Below are 8,925 nucleotides of genomic sequence, written 5' to 3' on the forward strand. Positions count from 1 at the left end.
TGAGAAAAGTCCAGCAATTCTGATTTTGTCAAACCAAATGGCGGTCGACGTGCTGTCTATTTCACCACCGCTCGTGTTTAAACGATGAATTCCATTTAGACCTTTATAAATACTTCATCATATCCAATCTGACTTCAAACATCATATAAATCTACATCTTCAATTCTCTTCAATGAAGTTCAACCTTTTCCACGTTTATGCGCTTCTTTTGGTAAATAACTTTATCATCTTAATTAATTAATTTAAAGTTAATATTTTTATATCTACTTTTTATTTCAAAATTTTCAATTTCTTGTTGAGATGTTAAAATACGTGGAGATAGATTATTACAATATTGTTTTATTTTCTTATAATTTCCTGCCCGCATGTTGTTTAATGTTATTATATGCTCAAATGTTAAACGGTAAACACAACCAAAGCTTATTTAGTCGATAAATGACCATGCAATGCACGGGTTTGGTTAAAGAGAAGACTCACTCGATAAATATTATTCATATTCTACTTCTACTTGACACATCAAAACTATTGAAAGGCACATGTCTAGGTGGGTTAGTCCCACGTTAGTTTTTTGGCTCTTTTTTACTTTATGTTATCTATTACTTATTGATAACCATTCATTATGTTTAAACTAAACATATTGCATAGTAGTTAGTAGCTCTTGTTAGAAAACAATTTTTCTTGTATGTTAGGAAAAACTAGACAAATGCTCGCACAATGTCGGAGGAAACACAAACCTTTGTAATCATGTAACAAGATTATGGGCATCACTGTTTGGTTTTAAACCGCAAAACCGTTCAAATCAGCTATTGGTTTTATTTCACGATTGATTTTTCTTTAACTTTCGGCCGGTCGTTTTCAATTTTCAAAGGTTAAGTTTCGGTTTTTGAAGAAAAAAATCGTTACTAACAGTTTGACTCCTTGTTTAATTTAAAATTCATCAAAACTGGACCGCAAACACCCCTACGTAAAATGTTATTCTTTTTAACTAGAAAAAACTATAACAATACCATACTCAAATTACAGAGAAAAATATGTTCGTTTTTATGGTGCAATTTTTTGAAAAAAAATATTAACGCATGAAAACGTTGTTAACGTTTAAAAACATGTGGAAGGTGGGTTAAAAGTGTAATAAAATGGGTAAAAAATTGAGAATCATAGTTGTAACTATTTCTTAAATTTACAAAGATATATTATAGTTGAGTGGACAAGATTGTAACTATTTTAAGCGAAATTGAAAAACACTTGAATTTTAGTGTTACATTGACTCTTTTGACGTTATTCAAAGTTGTACCACTTGCTTTCTTGCTTGTAAAACCCTTAAATCAAAACGTGTTAATTTGTGCTTATTTGATGTATTATATAATATTGATATAGATAATGTGAATAGCTAATTAATTTTATGCATTTAAATATGTGATCAAACTTTTAACCTATGATTTTCTTTTTAAATTGGTTAATATGAATAGATAAAAACACACATATAGGATGATAATGAGTGAGCTCTTTTTCATGAGAAAACTAAAAAGAATATGTTCTGTCATGACAATCGAGTATAAATTTTTTACCATGTGATCAAAAAAAAAATTCAATACAAAATCAAGAATATATTTTTGTATGTGGTAAATGGTTGAATCAGATTTATTTGACAAAAAGGTTAATTCACTATCCAAATGCATGTTCTCAGTTAAAAAAGTTTGAGATATTTTCTAATAATAAAGATTACTGAATAGTAATTATTTTTATAAACTATGAATATATGATGTTTTTGTAATTTTATAAATTATTTATGCAATAAGGTTACGTGGAATGGAGCCACGAAACAGGAACACCGACACCTCCCATTTGGGCTGAATTTGAGCCCCAAGATTTGGGTTATCCTTAGGGCTAGTGGCGGAGCCCCACCCAAGAGACCGGTTTTTTCAAATCAAGTCTTTTCTCAGTTATATATAGCCTATAATATTATGTTAAAAAGATAACTCATTCTTTTTTAGTGAACGAACCCATTATAATTTAAAAAAAATCTTACTCATTGATGATGAAAAATTTAGTTTACACTCTTTAGTAATTAACTTTCTTTTATAAAATATAAAATACTTTAAAAAAATTATAATAGTTACTAAATAAAAATTAAAAATAGGCCAATAAGACAATAACCCATATAGATTAATATAAAGCCTAAAAATATTTATAGAATAGGTCAATAAGACTAACCCAATTTATACTAAATAAAAAATAACTCGAAAAAATCTATCTATCATATTAGCGATCATCGGATTTCATGTTCTTCAACCCTGGTTTCGCTTATTCGCTAATCGTTGTGACCACACTCCCTCAGTACCTCACGACCCATGTCTACTCGGCCATTGGTGATTTTACTCGTCAACAGTCCCCACTCGAGTCATCCATCCATCTTTTTTTACTTTAATTTTCAAATAATCAAATCTAATATGAGTAATAAAAGACAATGTTAGTTTTTGTTTGAATTTATAATTAGAATTATATTTATGCTAATCATTTATAACTATGTTTGATTAGAATTATGTGCAATATGTTTATGTAAGTATGTGTACAATTATCAATTACTTTGTATTTTATTGAATATTGACGATATACTTTTGCTACAATAGTGATATCATATTTTATTTATCTAGCCCGACCCGATTTGTCCGGGCCTAAAAAACTTTAACGCCGAAAAAAATTCGAGTACCGAAAAATATCGGAACCATAGAAAAATATTCTTGCCTCCGCCATCGTCTATACCCGATTTCCACACAAATAACTATATGTATGTGCGTGTGTATTGGGCAATTTGGAGAAGTTTTTGTTCATATAGTGTAATTTCGGGACCTAGGGAAGTATATCCTCTTAAATAATTTTTTATAATAACGTTTGGAACAAGCCCAACTCTCGAGTAAGTCTTGAGATAAAATATCAACTACTCATACTGATTTTGATATTCCAGACTTTACTCATACAAAAATAACATTGAGGTGGAAATTTACCACTATAGAAAACCACTTAAGTCAAATATAAGTGCTCCTCCCAAATAACTTTATAGTATTGTATAAGTTTTGGGACATTGAATTTGACACGAGTAAAGGTACATCATTTGACTAGCGCTATACACTATTTGAGATAATAAATACTCTAAATTATGGAAATTTTTTAAAAAATCTACACCATCATGCATGAAAGTGGTTATGCAGCCAATGATGGATCTAGGAATTTCTTTAGTTGGTGCATTCGTTTTAAATGCTTCAATTTCATGAAATCAAATATTAAAATTTCAGGACAGTCTGACGGTTCGGGTCGGTTCGACGATTCGGGTTGGTTCATTACATAATAATGCTTTACCACTGGTTTAATTTGCTAATGATAATCCAAAATGTAATAAATAACTTAACAATTAACAAATGAACCTAAACAATTAACAATATCAAGAATAATTAACAAATGAATCTAAACTCACGGTCACGGTCACGGTCGGAGGATTCGAGGAAGAGTAGCAACTAGCAAGGCTAGAGGAAGGCGGTCGGAGAAAGGCACAAGCTCGCGGCGGACGGTGGTGGTATGTGGTCGGCCGGATGCCTGGACTATCGGAGGAAGGAGGTTTGGCGTCTAGCCGCCTGTGTAATCGTGGTGGAGAAGGGAGAAAGGCATAGAGCGACGTTTATAATTGTATAGTTGTTTAAAATGTTTTGGTTGATGAAACCTAAAAGACTGCATAAGAAATTTAAAAAAATAAGTGTAAAACGGATTCGAACCTGCAGCCTTTAGTTAAAAAACACAGTGAGTTATCTACCAGACTAGCAACTTATATTATAATCAAAATGGTTCATTTCTAATTTATAAGGTGGTTCACTCTATTTTTTCCTATATAACAATACACTAATATTTCGAAACTCAGATGGTTTCTGAGAACCACCCATTTATATGGTGTATCTGTCCCTGATGCAGCCCATAAATGGCCAATGAGTTTTAGTACTTAGTTTAGACTTTGGTTTCGCTGAAGTAAATAATTAGATATCACAAACAGGAAATTGTGTGGAAGCTACAAATATCCTTGTTTGGGTTATGAAGTAAAATTTTATATTTATAATTTGAATTATGAAGTTATGAGGGGGTCCTAGTGTAGTAGATCGGGCCATGATGTTTCTCGAGGCTCAAAATTGCGCTTCTAGAGGTGCTACACGAAAATGGGCATAACTTGGGCTACGGGCCTCCATTTCAAGCGTGCTACCAGTCAAAACGACCGTTAACGTGGACCACATTGTGGTAACCAGCTGTAGGCGGGTTATCCCGTTTATTTTTCTGAAATAAGCCTTCTAAATAGACTTTTGGTCATTTTATGTTTTTGTCTAGTTTTTGGGTTTTCATTTGGGCTGTTGTTTGGCCTGTGGTTATTTTTGTTGGCCCAAGCTAATTTTGGATGCTTTATTAATATGTTGAGTTGTCTTGTGATTGATCATGGATAAAATTTTAATAAATTGAATTGGCTTTTCAAATTCTTGTCTAGTCTTTTGGGGTCGAATTTGGGGGTTTGGGAAGGATCATCACGGGTATTCCAAGAATCAGCGTGATTAGCCTTCGTTTACCATTTGTACGCTGCATCAAGTTAACCTTTAACTGGGATTTGGTTATTAGGTAGCTCTTGTGGAAAGTCATGCAGTGAGTCCTGAAGTGTACTGGAAAGCTGTCTTGCCAAACAGCCCTATGCCAAAAGCAATCAAGGATATTTATACATTGAATGTAATTTGAAATTTGTTAATTGCTTCTTGATATCTTGTATAACTTGTTAGATCTTTATTAAATGATTTTGTTGATTTACAGCATGGGATGATGGAAACGAAAAAATTTCCACTAACGATGCATCTTTCTATATAGAACAGCCTGAACAAACTTACTCGTATGTTGCATCCCAGGATGAGCTGAAAGATCAAGGTCAATTTTACCGGTATGCTCCATCCAAGGATGTCACACCCTCAAAATCCACTAACGGAGTTTTACCGTCAGAGGGTGTGAACTGGCAGGATCGGAATCATCAGTTATAATCAAACCATAAAATAAAGTTTCAAAACCATGAAAATGTTTACGAGTAATTAAATGCGGAAGCGTAAAAACCTTTAATCAAAAGTTGCGTCACGCAGGACGACTTAAAACCAAAGATAACCGTTAAAAATAAGTTTGCAGGACAAAAGCGTTTTCAATCAATGCATTTTCCTAAACCGCGCGCCCGCCTCGGCTACCTGAGAATAACATACTAAAAGTGTCAACACAAGGTTGGTGAGTTCACAAGTTATATAAAGATAAATCGTTTAGCGTTTGCGTTCAGCGTTTTGCGTTAAGCGTTTTGCGTTACAGCGTTTTGCGTTACCAGATAGTGTTATGTCAAATTATATATCGATAGGTAGCTAGTCTATACAACAAGTATTACTAAGTGTTCGACACCGAAGCTGACTCGTTTAATAAGTGCCTTGTCACCAGGTCCTCCAGACCATGGTACGTGTTAGCCAAAATTACACCCGCTCGACCTCCAGTCGAGTTTAGCGTTGGGTGGGGTTTGTCAAACCCAGTAGTACTACTCAACAGTGACTCGCTATTCTAAATATTAACCGGTTCGATGTGTAGGACTTCAAATATTTCGTTTGCCACTTAGCCTTTACAAGTGATATATAATTTATAACAAAATCTTAAATGCGTTATGGAGTATGTTATCTTCCCCAAGTGAAAAGCGTTTGAAAACAGTTTAAAGAGTGGAAAGTGAAACTCACTGTTTGCGAAGAATTTCCCAAAATAAATCACCAAGATGCGCGTCACCGAAAAACTCTCTCTAACGTTCTAAAACAACAAAGAGATTTTTTTCTAAGTGTCGGAATATTATCGAGTCTCTAGACCCGGCACATAATACCTATGCACATAACATGTTTCGTGTTTCGTTTGTGAATCGTGGGTGACTTAAACAAGTGTTTTTTGTGACACATTACATGTGTAAGCAATCATATACGTGCCATGTGTTCATAACGTACATTACTAGCAATTTTTCCCCGTAAGGGCATTTTGGTCAACAAATAACAATTAATTAGCCATTATTCCCCATGAGGGCAATTTGGTCAAATCATGGCAATCAATTAGCAATTATTCCCCGCAAGGGTATTTTGGTCAAAACATAACAATTATATAACAAGTATCATGTTTCATGCATTTTTACACAACTCAGCAGCTAGTTTCACCGAGACAGAAATCCTACTCGAAATATTGTACTATTTCACCAATCATAGCATCTCAATTAATTTACCAAAAATCATCACAGAAACACATATGTCTTAGGTTTCCAGAACATATTTTATTACATTTTTATTCCTCATAGTTTTCTCACAATCATATCATTACAGCAAACTCATAACAGTCAAATTCATGCGCAACAGAATGTTATTTGCAATTACCGTTAAACGAAAAATCCAATAAATGCAAGACCACTTGGGTTAGGTTCCTAACTCAATGAGTCAACTTCCAGAAGTGGAACCAACCCAATTGGTCTCGTAGTTCATGATATATAACATTTACAACATAACCTAACAGCAGGTCTAACAGCTCAGCTTTGCACAATGTTTTTGTAAATTCATAAGAGTTAACTTCTACTTGTCCAAAAATTACAAATTTATACTTTATAGAAACTAGACTCAACCTAGTTTACTGTAGTACCAATAATCTCAACCAATTTTCATGTTTACACTTCGTTACAGTCACTTAAACATCAAATACACATTCTGTCCAGAAACTGTTTGCATCCAAACTCAATATATTCACAACCTATGAACTATCATGCATTCATATGATCCTCTAAACTCCATAAACACCATCCATGCACATCAATTACATATTACATACTTGATTAGGGTTTGTGTTTGAACTCAAATCAAAGACACAACAATCAACATTCAACAAGATTCAATCTAGTTATCAAATCATCATTCAATCAACCACAATCATATTAGCTATACACACTCACAAAATCGGCTGCTAGGGTTTGTTATTAACCCAACAAACATCAAAATCAAACAACAAGAATGTATATGATAATCAAATATACCTTCCTAGCACCTAGTTCTTCAATCAAGGGCTTGAATTGATGTTGTATGTGTGTGTATAAGTGGACGGCAGCCAAAGGGGAGAGGGGTTTGGGTCCCGATCGGGATGTGGGGAGAGAAAGAAATAATAGTTAGGGTTTGTTTATTATTATTATTTATAGAATACTATGTTACACTTTGGCCCCTCCACTTCTAAGTATTACTTTTCTAGCCTAACTAACTTGTTTACATCTTGAGTTAACATCTATAACCATGTTATCACATAACACATAAGTCTAACACATAATTATCACATAATTACTGTTTTGACGTTTTTCGTTTATTCATCAATCGTTTGCGTCAACTCGTTTGCGTTTCGGTGCAAATCCCGAAAGACTACACATGTAGTAAGTGTTAAGCGTCATTTAAACCCTAGTTTAAATGTAATGAAGTGTGCGTTATAGATTTAGTGATCTTAAGTTTGAATTGACGGAGTTGAGTTAACGGAGTTAACCTGAAATTGACGATTGTCACAAAGGACGATGCGTCTATGTTTATTGATCAGCCTGAACAAACCTACTCTTATGTTGCATCCCAAGATGAGCTAAAAGGTCATCACGGGAAATTTTCCGAGTATGCTACATCCAAGAATCAAGTAAAAGATCACCCTGCAAAAGTTTCTTATATTTCATCCATGAATCATCATCAAAACCTGATTGCTGACATTATTATTCCTTGAAAAATACTTGCAACAAGGTGAAGAAATGAAGTTACATTTCTTGAAAAACTACGAAAACATTGCCTTTTTACCCAGACAAATCTCTGATTCGATACCCTTTTCGTCAAAAGATCTTCCGGAAATCTACAGTAGGTTTTCTGTTCAACCTGACTCAGTGGACGCCAAAATCATGAAGCATACACTTAACTTATGCGAGTACAAAGCCATTAAAGGCGAGGAAAGAACTTGTGTAACTTCATTAGAATCCATGGTCGATTTCACTACTTCACAATTAGGTAAAAGGGTGAAAGCACTTTCTACCGAGGTGAACGCTAAAGAGAGTAATCCGTCACAAATGTACAAAATTGAGTCGGTCAGAATGCTCGCACCAAGTGAAGCTGTAATTTGCCATAAGCAAAACTACGTGTACGCTGTCTTTTATTGCCACATAACAGGTGGTACTCGATCGCATGCGGTGTATTTGGAGGGTGCGGATGGTACCAAAGTGTAATCCGTGGCGATTTGCCATAACGACACCTCAAATTGGAACCCGAAATATTTGGCATTTGAAATGCTTAAAGTGAAACCAGGAAGTGTTCCAATTTGCCATTTCCTACCTGAAGAGCATATTCTTTGGGTTCCATATTATTAGAAAAAACAAAAGCCATGTATATATGTGTGATTGTGCTTGCTACAAGCATCTGTATGGTTGAGTGAAGGTAGTAGTGCTCCTTATTGCAACTATCCTTATGTTTGGGTATTGCATGTCTGTATCAATATTTGTGATGAAATAAAACTACCTTCTTGATTATTTACATTAGTTCATGCATATGTTTAATGTGAAATTCCAGCAAGATCATCTGATGCCCACTTATGCACGCGAGCAAATATATTTACTTGATATCTAGTCACTTAAAAGTAATTGTAAGTTTCTAGCATACAATAAGTTTCAGTACCATGTTAGTTTGATTAATTAAAAACTAATTTAGTGAAAATAAACGGAGTTTCATTTACATATTATTTTTGGACGAAAGTCGTATAATTAATCAACTTTCAAGGATGATTTTGAAACTTTACTAAAAAAAGAATAGCGTTGTAAAGTTGCAAAAAATATGTAATAGTGGAAAGAGAGAGAAGTGA

The 8,925-nt window shown here is 34.0% G+C and overlaps 1 pseudogene; it reads left to right on the forward strand.

The window, feature by feature from the left end:
• Window positions 1–7,802: 7,802 nt before the first annotated feature.
• LOC143631669 (BURP domain-containing protein 3-like) lies at window positions 7,803–8,576 on the forward strand (annotated as a pseudogene).
• Window positions 8,577–8,925: the final 349 nt, after the last annotated feature.

This window comes from Bidens hawaiensis, unplaced genomic scaffold (genome assembly GCF_021521415.1).
Source record: "Bidens hawaiensis isolate Kalapana, Puna unplaced genomic scaffold, B.hawaiensis_p1.1 tig00006190_1, whole genome shotgun sequence".
Classification (NCBI taxonomy): Eukaryota; Viridiplantae; Streptophyta; class Magnoliopsida; order Asterales; family Asteraceae; genus Bidens; species Bidens hawaiensis.